The sequence below is a fragment of the Oncorhynchus clarkii genome, chromosome 7 (genome assembly GCF_045791955.1).
Source record: "Oncorhynchus clarkii lewisi isolate Uvic-CL-2024 chromosome 7, UVic_Ocla_1.0, whole genome shotgun sequence".
In the NCBI taxonomy this organism is placed as follows: Eukaryota; Metazoa; Chordata; class Actinopteri; order Salmoniformes; family Salmonidae; genus Oncorhynchus; species Oncorhynchus clarkii.
Genome location: NC_092153.1, coordinates 63147633 through 63162781, shown reverse-complemented (window position 1 = coordinate 63162781; position 15149 = coordinate 63147633).

Below are 15149 nucleotides of genomic sequence, written 5' to 3'. Positions count from 1 at the left end.
CTATTTACAATGACGGCCTACCCCAGCCAAACCTGGATGACACTGGTCCAATTATGCGCCGCCCAATGGGTCTCCCAATCACGGCCGGATGCCTGGATTTGAACCAGGGACTGTAGTGATGCCTCGTGCACTGAGATGCAGTGCCTTAGACCACTGCACCACTCGGGAGCCCTCAAAAAAGGGTTCTTCGACTGTCCCCACAGGAGAACCCTTTGAAGAACCCTTTTTGGTTCCAGGTAGAACCCTTTTGGGTTCAATGTAGAACCATTTCCACAGAGGGTTCTATATGGAACGCCAAAGGGTTCTACCTGGAACCAAAAAGGGTTATCCTATGGGGACAGCCGAAGAACCCTTTAAGAACACTTTAAGAAGTATATGTGTACTGTATTGCATCTCTTTGAGGGTCATATTGGTGTGTAAGGGAAAGAAACAGAAACACAGAACTTGGTAGAAGGAAGAAGGCAATGGACCTCAATAATGTGTTCTGTTGTCATACACTGCCGGTCACTGATACAGACAGATGGCTTTCCGTATTAAAGAGTTTCTGTTTGGTTTAGACGGTTCATGATTGACAGAACACTATGCCTCCCATCCCCATCCCAACGCACATTCCCATCATCAGTAGTTTATTTGGCTTTCCCTTTCAAACAGGCAGAGATTTGAGGCCTCACAGAGGATCTAGCAGCACAGCAGGTGACCAGCACTTTGTACCTCAGGCAGGGTTTAGAATAAACACGCTCCCTCCTCTCCTCGCTGCCACCGTTAGCATTTACACACACACACACACACACACACACACACACTCTCTCTCTCTCTCTGAATATTAAAGCTAAAACAACAGAGACATCAACTCCAAAGACAGAGCAAGGTTATAACTCAAATGCAACAGACAAGGAATTACCAGGAGGACAGGGTCAGCTTCATAGGAGAGTTCTCGGTTAAATTTCCCAATTTGAAAAAATCATGTTGTTATTGTAATAAGCAGAAGCCAAGTATGGATGGTTGGCTTTTGATAGGCAAAAGTAAGCTTTCCGGTGCCCACACTGTCACAGCTCTCTGATCGTTTCTCTTCCCATGCTTATCTCAGGCCCCTTTGTGGAAGGAGGGAGCCATGTTATTCTGCCATGGGCTCTGTTTTAATTTTCTGGCACCTTATGTGATGGAGACTGAGATATTTTGTTCTTCTTCTTCTAGTATTTTTTCCCTATGTGGTGGTTGTATTTTGTGCATGGCGCAAGGCTCAATGATAGCGAGCATCAGTGGCACTGAGGTCTGATTGCCTTGTTCCACATGAATAATGCAGTCCCATAAGCGGGGAGTGTGGAGCGGGAGATGGAACGCTGTGGGGCGTCAAATTTAGGCTGATTTTAAAGGATAAAGGGGCTACAGGGAGGCACAGTCATCTGGGCCCAGCGCACTCATTAGAGGGGAAGATTGGCAAAGTTTCTCAGGGATAAATTAGTAAAGCAGTGCTTTTTGGTGTTTTTTTCCTCCCTTGGATGTTTCAAAACATGTTTCCAAATCTCTACAGGGTTGTAACTACTGTTGGCAAAGGAGTCAGTCTTATTGTAGTGTACACCGTGTGATAGAGCCAGGGATGATGATTGCGTTAAAAAGTTGTTTTTACCAAGAGAAAAATAAAAACTGGATTTCAAGTTACGTTACTGCATTCACATTTAAATATTACGTATAAATATTTAACACAACACTTAATATACAGTGGGGCAAAAAAGTATTTAGTCAGCCACCAATTGTGCAAGTTCTCCCACTCAAAAAGATGAGAGAGGCCTGTAATTTTCATCATATGTACACTTCAACTATGACAGACAAAATGAGAAAAAAAATCCAGAAAATCACATTGTAGGTTTATTTGCAAATTATGGTGGAAAATAAGTATTTGGTCAATAACAAAAGTTTATCTCAATACTTTGTTATATACCCTTTGTTGGCAATGACAGAGGTCAAACGTTTTCTGTAAGTCTTCACAAGGTTTTCACACACTGTTGCTGGTATTTTGGCCCATTCCTCCATGCAGAAGTCTGGGACACACTTGGATTCAGAGTGCTGCTTGAATGTGATATCTGAAATCAGGATGAAAGCTTGGGAGGCTGCCAGAGAATTAGGTTAGAGAGAGAGAGATACAGAGGAAAAATGCTTACCTCTGTCTCTCATTTCTCTGTTACTTGGACTCATATGCCATGTGCCCAGACAGTAGACAATATCTTGGATCTCCTCTTTCCTGAAATGATAGCATTTTCAAAGGAATCTTTGCGCAGACAACAGGAGGATGGTGGCGCTTAGGCTTCTGTATTGTACTATATATTAACGCAGTTTTGCTTCAGAATAATTTGTTATCACCACTAAAGCTTTCAACAGTGCCGGATTCAACGTTGAGGGTGGATCACTTGGTAGATGCTTCCAAAAAGTGTAGGGCTTATGGTATACTGCTCTAATGTACTTCTGCTGTAATAAGTGGAAATAGTGTCAAAAGAACAATATATCATCTACATTCTGAATGACCATTGGCAGTATGAATAGTCCTCTGGTGGTGAGACTGGTAGTTAGTACGGCATGTTTGCCAAAGACAATTATATGGTAAGACTCCTATAATATTGAATTAACAAAAATGTTACATTTCAGAGTGATTGAAATCATAGGTCTTCTGCCGCCGTGTTCTAAAATATGAAGACAGAAGAAATATAATCTCAACCAATCCATGAAACATGAAATATGAGACTACCTCCAGAATTAATGTTTTCTACTGCAACAGGGACTCAATCTCTGCAGATTGCATTCTCTAGCTATGTACCTGGACAAACGACAACAACAACAACATGCTTGTCCAATTAGTTCAGAATAAGGGTGCAAGAACACAGGAATCCCACTGATGAACTCTCTATGAACCAAACTGCAGCTGCAAGCTGCACTTGTCTTGGCCCAATAGGCCTATGTCTAGTTTGTTACATAGACAACACTCCTGATTCGGCTGGATGGGACTTTAGAGTTATTAATATGGTATGTACAAAGGGCTTTTGCTATCAGCGGTGCAGCTGTAGGTAAACTTTGATCATCCCCACAGACAGCAATGAAATCAAATAGACGCTATGTTAATCCAGTCCCAGTGGAGAGGGTGGCTGTGCTGATCTTAATGCATTATTGAGAGGGGATTGGCTGAGCCATCACACATGGGCCCCCACCTCTTATCCATCATTGAATACAGAGATGCACGGGGAGACTTTGATGAGGCAGTTTATCAAACAGGGAGATATCAAGTGGTTATGTTCCTAATGTGTTCTACCTGAGCAAAGGTACAGGAGAGAAGGTTACGTTCAGAGACATCAAAGCAAAGATACCCTGTCCCTAACCCCGTCTCAGGTCAGCCTATTACTCCCTTTCAATGAATATGACAGGCAGCAGTCATACACAGTGAGATGCCATTCCTTTCTCTTGTAGACAAATTTGGCATGCAGTCAATGTCTAATACTAAACACTAAACACACTAGACATACATCCATTGAGGGAGGGAGGAGGGATGGAGGGATTGATGCTCTTCAATAGCTAGCATTTATTTTCTCTCCTCCTCTAGCCTCCTTCCCATCTCAAGCAGAACAGGCTTCTATTTATTAAATTTTCAAACAGGATGATTAATCTGTAGACTATGTTCCAATTGGCTCCCTACTCCCTACATAGTGCACTAACTTTAGATCAGAGCCCTATTGGCCTTGGTGAAAAAGAATGCACTATAAAGGGAATTGGGTGCCATTTGGAACGCATCCTGTGAGTGGATGGATCAGAGCAGTCTGCTTCCTTATCTCTCCTTCCCTGCTCCACGCCGCGCAGCTTAGCCGCTAGCTGCCGCCACCATCCCACCGCCCCACTACCCAATCAGCTTAGAGATGAATGCCGGGCCAATTATGCACACCTGACTAAGACACACGTCGGAAATAACAGAGACACCTGAAATGGAGGGAGGGTGACTGGTTTAGAATAACATATACACAGGCCCTGGATGAAAGGAGCAGAGGGACGGTGGTTCCGATTTACAATAACATACAGGCCCGGGGAGGAGGGGGCGGCGGGATGTGACAACTGATGTTCTGTCAGAATTAGATACAGTAATGAGATGGGTTTGCAGCAGGCATTGGTTGGGGTCCATTTTAGGAGTGTTAAGTGACTCAACAAAGTGTGGCTGTGGCAATGTATACTTCAGGCTCAGGCTGAGAAGCTTTTCAGGAGGTGGGGTATTAACCATTTTGATATGCTCATTATTTGAACGCAATAATTTTTATTTTACCTTTATTTCACTAGACAAGTCAGTTAAGAACATATTATTATTTACATTGACAGCCTAGGAACAGTGGGTTAACTGCCTTGTTCAGGGGCAGAGCAAATGTTGTACCTTGTCAGCTCGGGGATTCAATCTAGCAACCTTTCAGTTACTGGCCCAACGACAATTTATTGAGGGATAAGTTTGGTACTCAGCAGGCTTATGTGTTCTGTGAAACTTTTAATAATGACTGCTACTGTATGGCAGCAATTCAATTTAAGAACTTGCAAGGATCACCTGTCCTTAATTTAGGGCCAAATCCTGACTTGAGTTACGGTTGAGTATTAGGCTAAATATTCCATTGGCTCGATTGCACCTGTGTGTTAAAACAAACTCGACTGCAACCAAAAACCCACAAGAATAAACTATCCGATCAGTTGATCTCTTGCTGTTACTGTGTCAACTGATTATGAATCTAGACAGTTGTGTCTACGTTCTCTACTCCCGCCCCCAATTAAATATTAACCTATCAGGAGTATCGGAAACTGTAAGACTAATGAATTAACAAAAATACTTGTTAGAGTATAAGAATATAGAAGTAGGCCTATATTTCATTCAAATCTTTCACTTTAAATGGCAAAATAATATGAGTGCTATTTGAAATAACTTTGTTAGACTACTATTTCATTTGATAAAAAATATATATTTTAGGCCTAATTTACGATTAATAAACATTTCAATTTTTTGTGCTTTCTTGATAAGAAATGACCATAGAGATGAAGGATTTTAATTTGATCACCCTGTTGCAGGAGAACATTCGTTAAATGCAGGACATTTAAAAAGTTAAGTGTATTTGGTGTAAAAAGACTTCCACTTGGATATTTCAGACTTGATTTCCCCTCGTGAAAATGGTATCAACCCCTAAAAATATGTAAATTAAAGATGCACTCTGGGATCTTAAACACAACAAATTCGTAACATATTGCACAAATTGGATTTGCAACATATCACACCAATTGCAAAATTAGTAACATATCACAAGTAGTGAATGACGTAGCACACAACTGGATGACATAGTACAGAAATAACGGGGACCTGTTTTGGCCTGTGAGAACCACTTTCAAAACTACTGGCTGAAATTATACCAAAGCTTGAGAATGCATGTAATCCACATAATAATTCAAATGTCTTGTTGCTGCAGGATTATTTGCCTGCTGTAGACAACTGGCTCAATTTAAGATCCCACATCTGTATTTTCTTAAGACAACTTTCTTTTTAAAGACAAGTTGTAATTAATGGATTAAATCAATTGGAAATGAAAAAATCATAAGAATAAGCTACACCAACAGCAGTTTTCCATTCATACAAGGTGTCAGGTAAATTGCCACAGTAGATTTTCCGTGGTAAACAAGGAAATACTTTATTTCAGTTGCACGGAATGATTGTCAAATAGATCAATCGCCCTTAGTTTACTAAAAAAGCAGGATCATTTTGTTGAAGTGATACTACCCACCAGAGAGCAAAATATTATTGAAAAATGTTGGTGGCAATCAGGACTAAAAGATAACCTCCTGCTTTAAGGAACGGTAAATCGGTGGCCTGTGATGGTTGCAATTGATATCAACTGTGATTACCTTATGTTAGTAAGCTGGCCAACGTTTGTTGTAATAAGCCCATTGAGAACATCTGAGTTGTGCACACAGATTTAGGATTTGGCCATGTATTACATGCAAACTTCTTCAAAGTCATTCCTGCTACTATAGTTTTTAAAAAATGGTTTTATTATTTATTTTGTTTTGTTATTTGTTATTAATCTTAACTTCTACTGAAGTTTGACAATTGGGTACTTTTTCCACCACTGCCTTTAACCTCCCTTCCCCCCGCAAACACACACATTTACACACACCACCCCCACTCCCCTTTGCCCTCCGGTATAGATTCCAGCTCCTGTCTATGGATGGTTAAACTGGCCAGGATCAGTTGGTCCGGCTGCTCCGCAATAAACGTGACATTTATCTTTTTTGATGAGGGTGCCTATCACTGACGCACACTGACACGTCCCACTGATGCCAGGATGGACCTCTTTACATGGAAATGCATTGTAATTACCATGCTGCATGGAAGTGATATTTGCTCAGGGATAAGCAAATTGCATAGGATTTGAAGCGCGCCGCTTTCAGAGTTGCTGTGGCAAGACAAAAAAAGAAAAGGAAAGGGTGGGGGAGAGGCGGGGAAGAGAGGGGAGTGCGGCTGTGGTAAACTCAAACACTGAAAAGAAAAGCTGCATCGAAAATAACTCTCATTACATTTATAAATTCCATAGAATGGAAGTGTACTGGAAGTATTCTTTTTTAAATTTCAGGTGTAGACAAATGTGTGTAATTCCTAACCTTTAGAAACTGTAATAATTCTAATGTGAGGATAAATAGTCATTTATTTTTTTATTTAACCTTTATTTAACCAGGTAAAACCTATTGAGGTTAAGAATCTCCTTTGCGAGGGCGACCAGGCAAGAAGGCTAAACAGGGAAATAGCAGCGTGTCCATAAAACATTACAGAAAAATACAGAATACACACAAAAGACAGTGTTAGATACAACTGAAGATGAGAAACAACTGCAGTTCTCCCAATCAGTGTTGTCGATCAGTCTTAAAAACAGACAAGGACACTAACTCCCCTAACTTTCAAATCTTCTGAAGCATGTTCTAATGTTAATGTCACAGTGGTTAAACAATGTTTCACTATTATTTGGCCTCTATCCCCCATAGTGTAGTCAGTGCCTCTGAGGAAACATTCAAACATAACTGCAGTGGGGATAAGTGATCAAGCTTGATGATAGAAGAGGACATGGCCAATGACAATTACACATTTTTGTAGGCCATCTTACTTTCTAAGACACAGACAGATATACAGTATAACGACCCCCACTCTTTCCTAATACGCACAAGCACACACACACACTGATCAGAACATCACAGTCCAGCACATCAAAAAATATGCATTTTCCTTATAAAATTCAAACATGCAAATTTGTGAGTTTGGCTATAAGCATTTGTTATTTGATCATGATTACACAGGCAGGTTGCTAGCCTCCGGGTGCATTTTTCGACGGTTGTCAAATATGCCGTTTCATTCTGAACATCTCCAAAAAATGTCAAACTGTTTATGGTAAACAATTGTACAGTAATAGACCATGTCAACATTTTGTCAACCATTCATGATTTAGGCCTACTATATCCCAGTTGTACAATCAAATGGTTATCTTAAGCACAAATGTATACAGTACAGTAAGTTATGAAATAACACATGGAATCATGTAGTAACCAAAAAAGTGTTAAACAAATCAAAATATATTTTATATTTGAGATTCTTCAAATAGCCACCTTTTTCCTTGATGACAGCTTTGCACACTCTTGGCATTCTCTCAACCAGCTTCACCTAGAATGCTTTTCCAACAGTCTTGAAGGAGTTCCCACATATGCTGAGCACTTGTTGGGTGATCTTACTTCACTCTGCGGTCCAACTCATCTCAAACCATCGCAATTTGGTTGAGGTTGGGGGATTGTGGAGGCCAGGTCATCTGATGCAGCACTCCATCACCCTCCTTCTTGGTCAAATAGCCCTTACACAGCCTGGAGGTGTGTTGGGTCATTGTCTTGTTGAAAAACAAATGATAGTGGGACTAAGGCCAAGCCAGATGGGATGATGTATCATCCTGTGGTAGCCATGCTGGTTAAGTGCGCCTTGATTTCGAAATAAATCACAGACAGCGTCACCAGCAAGCACCCCCACACCATAACACCTCCTCCTCCATGCATTACGGTGGGAAATACACATGCGGAGATTGTCCATTCACCCACATCTCACAAAGACACGGCAGTTGGAACAAAACCAATGGATAAATTTCCACCGGTCTAATGTCCGTTGATCATGGTTCTTGGTCCAAGAAAGTCTTATCTTCTTATTGGTGTCCTTTAGTAGTGGTTTCTTTGCAGCAATTCGGCCATGAAGATCTGATCCATACAGTCTCCTCTGAACATTTGATGCTGAGATGTGTCTGTTACTTGAATTCTGTGAAGCTATTATTTGGGCTGCAATTTCTGAGGCTGGTAACTCTAATGAACTTATCCTCTGCAGCAGAGGTAACTCTGGGTCTTCCTTTCCTGTGGCGGTCCTCATGAGAGGCAGTTTCATCATAGCGATTGATGGTTTTTGCGACTGCACTTGAAGATACTTTCAAAGTCCTTGAAATGTTCCATATTGACTGTCCTTCATGTCTTAAAGTAATGATTACATGTTGTTTCTCTTTGCTCATTTGTGCTGTTCTTGCCATAATATGGACTTGGTCTTTTACCAAATAGAGCTATGTTCAGTATACCCCCCTACCTACACAACTGATTGGCTGAAACACATTAAGAAGGAAAGAAATTCCACAAATTTACTTTTAAGAAATGCATTCCAGGTGACTACCTCATGAAGCTGGTTGAGAGAATGCCAAGAGTGTGCAAAGCTGTCATCACGGCAAAGGATGGCTATTTGAAGAATCACAAATCTCAAATATATTTTGATTTGTTTAACACTTTTTTGGTTACTACATGATTCCATATGTGTTATTTCATAGTTTTGATGTCTTCACTATTATTATACAATGTAGAAAATAGTAAAAATAAAGAAAAACCCTTCCATGACTAGGTGTTCTAAAACTTTTGACCGGTGGTGTATAATGGGCTCAGGTTAACTACACTATAAGTTTAGCTTCAGGATAAATGCAGTCTCTAGGCAACAAGCATCATGTTTAGGGTAGTTGTTAAAAAGTAGACTCAGTGAAATGATGTTGACACAAGCATCACCTCAGATATTGAGATGCTCAAGATGCAACACTTTGCTCTCACAGTCACACACAGTATTTGTACATGTGCACAGGTTCCCTTCACGCTCTTACAGAGTGTGAGCCATGGGACCAAAACAACGTAGAAATTGAGACTTGTGCTTCAACGCTCTTAGTTGTTGAGGAAATTGACCCACTATGCTGTTTACTTTCTGCTTCTATGTCATATCGAGTCTACCTTTAAGCACAGTATCTAGATCGTGACTCAACTGTTTTTCCTGTACTATACCAGTGGACTGTAAAGCCCAGACCTGGGTTCAAATAGCATGCCAGATGGTGCCAGATGGTGGGGATGGCAGTTTTGGGACTTTTCTATTGGTCCATTAAGCCAGGCAAGGTCAGTTACAGTATTTTAAATGATTTTAAATAGTATTTGAACCTGGTCTGGTAAAGCCTGTGTAACGCCATGCAACTATAGAAACAATATGCTAATCCGTGAACTGCTAATCTCTAGCGCAAGATCATGTCCATAATATTCATTTGAATTGTAGAGAGTGGGGTGCATATGGGTGCTTTTGTGATGCTTAAAATCCTGCCATGGAATCCTCCCAAACCCCTAACCCAAATGAACCACATGCTTAGGAGCATTAAAATACTAAACCTCAACCATTTTAAGGATTAGGGCAATATGTAGTTAGAATCAGATTGGATAATCAGTCGCCAGGCAGCCATACACAATGTCACCGGCTGGACCTGACAGATTGGTCTAATGATTGGGATTGATGCACTTTTCCAATGATATTCATGTGCCAAGTGGACAGACTGCAGAGGAAAGGTTGACATAATGGGATTTCTGCACCGTTTCACCTGGGCTCTCCACTGGGGCATTCCCTGCATTCGGTTGGTTTAACACAATCTACATAGTTTCCTCTCTGAAGATTAAGTTGCACCGTGATAAACTGTGATAAGTAGATCCCCCTTGTTTATGTTACAGTATATGACACTACACACTGACTCATTAGGGTTAGGCAGGCAAGGAAATACAAGCAGACTGTATTTGATGAGCTGATTTTGGTGTCAGAAGGGATTCAAGAAACTAAAATAAGGAAGTTGTATCTGTGTGCGTCAGTAAACGATGGCCTCCAATCTCAAAGGTTAAATATGACTTATCAAAACATATTTCCCAAAACCCCTAGCTTCCATGGAAAGTCTGGCATGGCTAAATTATCATTGGAGTTTGTGTCATCATCCATGCGCCTCGGCAAACTGCGGAGGGCGGTCTGAGTCACAGAGCTTGTTAACCCTCCACAGATAAATAGTTCTCCCCTGAGAGCTCTTCCTTCGCCCAAGCTAGCTAACACGTCCCAGATGTCCTCACGCCAGACATTCATGCACATACATGTGATGTGCGTGACACAGAACAGTACATAACTGTCACCGCAGCCTATATATGTCCCACAACTGAATGGTTAATTAGCTCCTTTTGTGTGAACAGTCACACAAACAATGAAAAAAGCCCTGTGGCAGCTTACTATTGAGGTTACCCAATAACCCGGCTGTCCTCAGCACTCCTCATAACAGTTAGCGTTGTGGGGAGGGGTGGAGCAGCATTTGTACGCTGTTCAATAAAGAGTCATTCATGTCATGTTGTTTTGGCTGTCAGAGTGGCTGAGAGGCAGATTGATTTGTACCTTATCTTCTCAGTCATTTATTTGTTTATTAGGATCCCCATTAGCTTTTTCAGAGGCAGCAGCTACTCTTCCTGGGGTCCACACAAAACACACAACATGACAAGTAATAAAACAATGGTACACTGTTAAGGAGGACAATCACACAAATTTAAAATACGATATACAAACAAAACAAAATAATACAAATGTGTGTGTCTGTGTGCTCCCGCCGTTCCATGAGATGTTATTAAATCTTTTTTTGAAAGGTAATTTTGCTGTTTGGTTGAGTAATTGGTTCCAGTCAAGTCAATACTGATCTATAGATTTTTTTTTATTTATTTTTTTTAATTACACAAGTCAATTAAGAACAAATTCTTATTTTCAATGATGGTCTAGGAACAGTGGGTTAACTGCCTTGTTCAGGGGCATGTTTTACCTTGTCAGCTCGGGGATTTGATCTTGCAACCTTTAGGTTACTACTCCAATGCTCTAACCATGTAGATCACTGAACATTACAGAATTATTTGAAATTCTTATGGTCCGATGGAGACAAGTGGCTTTTTTATACTTTCATGAATATACAGGGAGCTGAATTAGAATACTCCAACAACCCACATTTTCAAAGAACCCACATTTTAAAATGTTGTTCTGTAGGACAAAAGTATCATCCCAATTACACCGTCATACTGTAGTGTCTTCCAATGCACTCTAGATATGGATTCCTCATATTAAATACAGTGAGTCACACACAGCATTCATAAAGTAATGACAAACATGTTTAATGTATCCACTATGGTAGATTCACCTTCAAGGGTACCTACAATTAATATGTTGGATTTACAGTCGTATTTATAGTGCGACTCCGTCATTGGCCATAACGTAGGAGATGGAGAACACAGCCTTATTTTTGTTGCCCTTGCCTGATGGTTTTGGCGAGCCTTAATAGCTGTTAGCAGTCAATAACAAACAGTTTACAGCTGTAGCACTGCAGTCAGGCTGCCCCCTGACCCAGACAACATACACATTTATAGCTATCAATTATTGACTTTTTTCACCTCATCTGATAATGATTGTAAAAGCATCTGCAGTCAGTCATTGTTTTCTTTTTTTCCTGCCGCAAGGTTAAGTTAGAGTGCAGTGCAGATAGAGAGGGTTGTTGTTGTGGTGGGGGTGAGCTATCAGCTAATTTCACTTAAAGCGTGGAGTGAGTGGATTGCCCTCAAGTACACATACAATTGTGAGTAGGCCTACACTTGAGTTAACCCAGAGAAATATACTAGTACTCTTTGTCCTCTTCTAGCATCTCAGGAACCTTAAGAAAATAAGACAACCTCACCACCTCACCACCTCACCTCTTCACCACCTCACCTCTTCACCACCTCACCGCCTCACCACTTCACCTCTTCACCTCTTCACCATATGAATTATCCTCTGCACCTTATATACCTTAATTTGATGGTCATTTTCCCAGACAAAACGCAAATGCTGTTAAAGAAAAAAAATTCACAGCAACTTTTAAACAATCGGCCAATATCATGCCTGGCTGTGGATGCACGCCGCTGATTAAGTGTTTCAGCAGACGTAAGCTGTATTCCAGACATTCCCAACAGGGGTTACAGTGTATTATTCTAGCCTGGATGAGATGGGGAAATGGTGAGAAAGAGGAGAGTAATTACTACACTGTTTGTTAAAACTGTTTGTAGTGTAGCACTCTGTATTGCTGTCCTATATACAGCCTTCATGGGCTGTATATAGGCTGTGTCCTAAATAACACCCTATTCCCTACATAGAGCACTACTTTTGATCAGACCCTAGGGAATAGGGTGCCATTTGGGACAAATACTTAGTATATTATACAGTAGATCCAGGGAAGGAAGAAAGCATTGAGCTGGATCATTGCAGCCGATAGTTTTTCTCCCTCTCACTGTGGGGCACTGATGCACCGCCATGTCAATTATTTACCTCTGTGTACACACACACGCACACACACACACACTCTATAGGCTACAGTACACTGAAACACATAGACATCGAGCAACACAACCCCCTCTTATCCCTTCCTACACACATCCCCCCACCAGCGATGTCTCGTCCTCAAGGGAGGTTCAAGGGAGGTTACAGGGGGAGTCAGTCTTATTTTCAGCCTCATTAACTCTGGAGGCAGGCCTCCACTGTGGCTAATCCACCTTCCCAACCTGCCAGGGCACACAACGAAAATCTATTCTATTAATGCTAACAAAATATTCATACATCGAACAGGGAAAGAGAGACAGAGCTGCTGCTAGGTAGACCGTTAAGGCTATAGCCTGTTAACCTGAGCTCTGACACAGCTCCCGATAGAAAGGCTACAGTAAGCCCATAGACTTTCATTCTGTGGTTTGCTACTGATTGTGTCAGTGTCTCAATGAATGTTTTAACAAGATGGCTGCCAAACCAAGATGCATCCTAAATGGAACCCTATTACCTATATAGTGCACTACTTTTGATTAGAACTCTATGGGCACTGGACTGGTCAAAAGTAGTGCACTATGTAGGGAATAAGGTGCAATTTGTGACAAAGCCCATATGACCTGATCAATGGTAAATTATGTACCAGTGAATGGATGGAGTTGTGCCACCCTAACAGGTGTGAAAAGCTATTTGGAGACTCTATTAGATTTATTTTATTCAATTCAGTCTGGTATGAGAACGGTAGCCTCTATTTAAAAAAGCATGGTGTCTGTGGAAAGCGGAGTATCTTGGATATTGATGGGTGCCTTCAAATCTATGATATGATATGTGGGCAAAATCACTCATAAGTGCAGGCCGAGCCAATGACCTCATTTCAAGATGGCTGCTACCTACGCTCCGTTTAGTGTTGTGAAGCATAAACAAAATAAACACGGAATATGTTGATACACCCCAAAAGCCGGGACTCCGCAGATCATGAGGATATCTTATTTGTCTGCCTGTGACCTACCGTTATAGATCACCATCATCTTACAAGGTAAGCTTGAATTCATATTTAATTTAATTTATTGACTCTATTTCTTGAACTGCATTGTTGGTTAAGGGCTTATAAGTAATTACATATGAATAGCAGTTACTTTTGGGTATGTCTATTTAGGCGGAAATCTACATTTTGCCATTACATTTAAGAGGTTAATTAAGAAGAAATCTTCAGCCCTGTTACGGTCAATCAATCAATCAAATGTATTTATAAAGCCCTTTTTACATCTGCCGATGTCACAAAGTGCTGTACAGAAAGAACCCTGTTACAGTCAACCCTGTTACTTTATTTGGCACTTAATAGGCACTTAACATTGTCCTTTTTTTATTTAACCCCTTGAGATGGAAAAAAATGTTTTTATGAAGTTGAACATGTGCTCTTTATGACAGAATTATGACATTTTGTGAAATCTAAAGTTTTTTTTGAGCAAGTTACACTTCTCAAAAGGCACCGAATTGGTGGAACGACCCAAATGCAATCAGCCAAAGCTAAAGGCTGTAAAGCCAAAGTTAATGTAACATTTGTGCCAGACAGTTAAAGAAAACCTTTATTGTACTGACCCAATCGAATGTCTATTCACATTACATTGCACATGCAGCAGGTATTTACAGGTGGTACGTCATCTTTATGGCAGCAGGACTACACTAATTCATGGGTGTAAATTACAGTCCTCTCAGCGGACCCTTCCAGTTCATTATTTAAAGGATAGACAGACATATTGTTCACGAAAGGACAATGCGTAAAATGCTATAGATGCAGTCACAATGCATGATAATACTTGTCAAAAACATGTATGACACCTTTGTAGAGTCTGTAGTAGTGTCTGTGATATATTCCTGGCGACAAATCCATTTTACCCTCTGGGGGTCAATAAAGTTTTATTAATTCAATCATGACTCATCATTATTCTGAGAGTTTTCTCAGCCATTTTAAGCCTGTTGAAAAATGACTTGATGAAATGACCCAAAGTATAAAGATATGAAGAAACAGTATATATTCTTAGACCTGCTTTTAACAAGTAAAACTGTTAAAAGCAGTATGTTATAATGTTAGAACCTGTGCCTCTACAAGTAATAATGCACTTTAAATGCATTTATTGAAGTGTGACCAAATGGAATAGGGTGCCATTTGGGACATATACACTGTATCACGGCCACATACACTGTACCACGGCCACAGGGCATTGGGAGGGCTAAAGACCAAGCTGGTCGACACTCCGATCGGGCCTGAACTTCACATCAGAGTGGCTCTCGCAGCATGGGGTTACGATGAGTACTTTATCAGGGCTATCTGTGGTGGCCTGGCCTATCGTTGGCATTTCACATGTGGCTATGTGCACAGCAGGTTGTCTCTGCCTTTAGAGAGCCTCTGACGCAGCAGCCAGCAGCCAGCCTA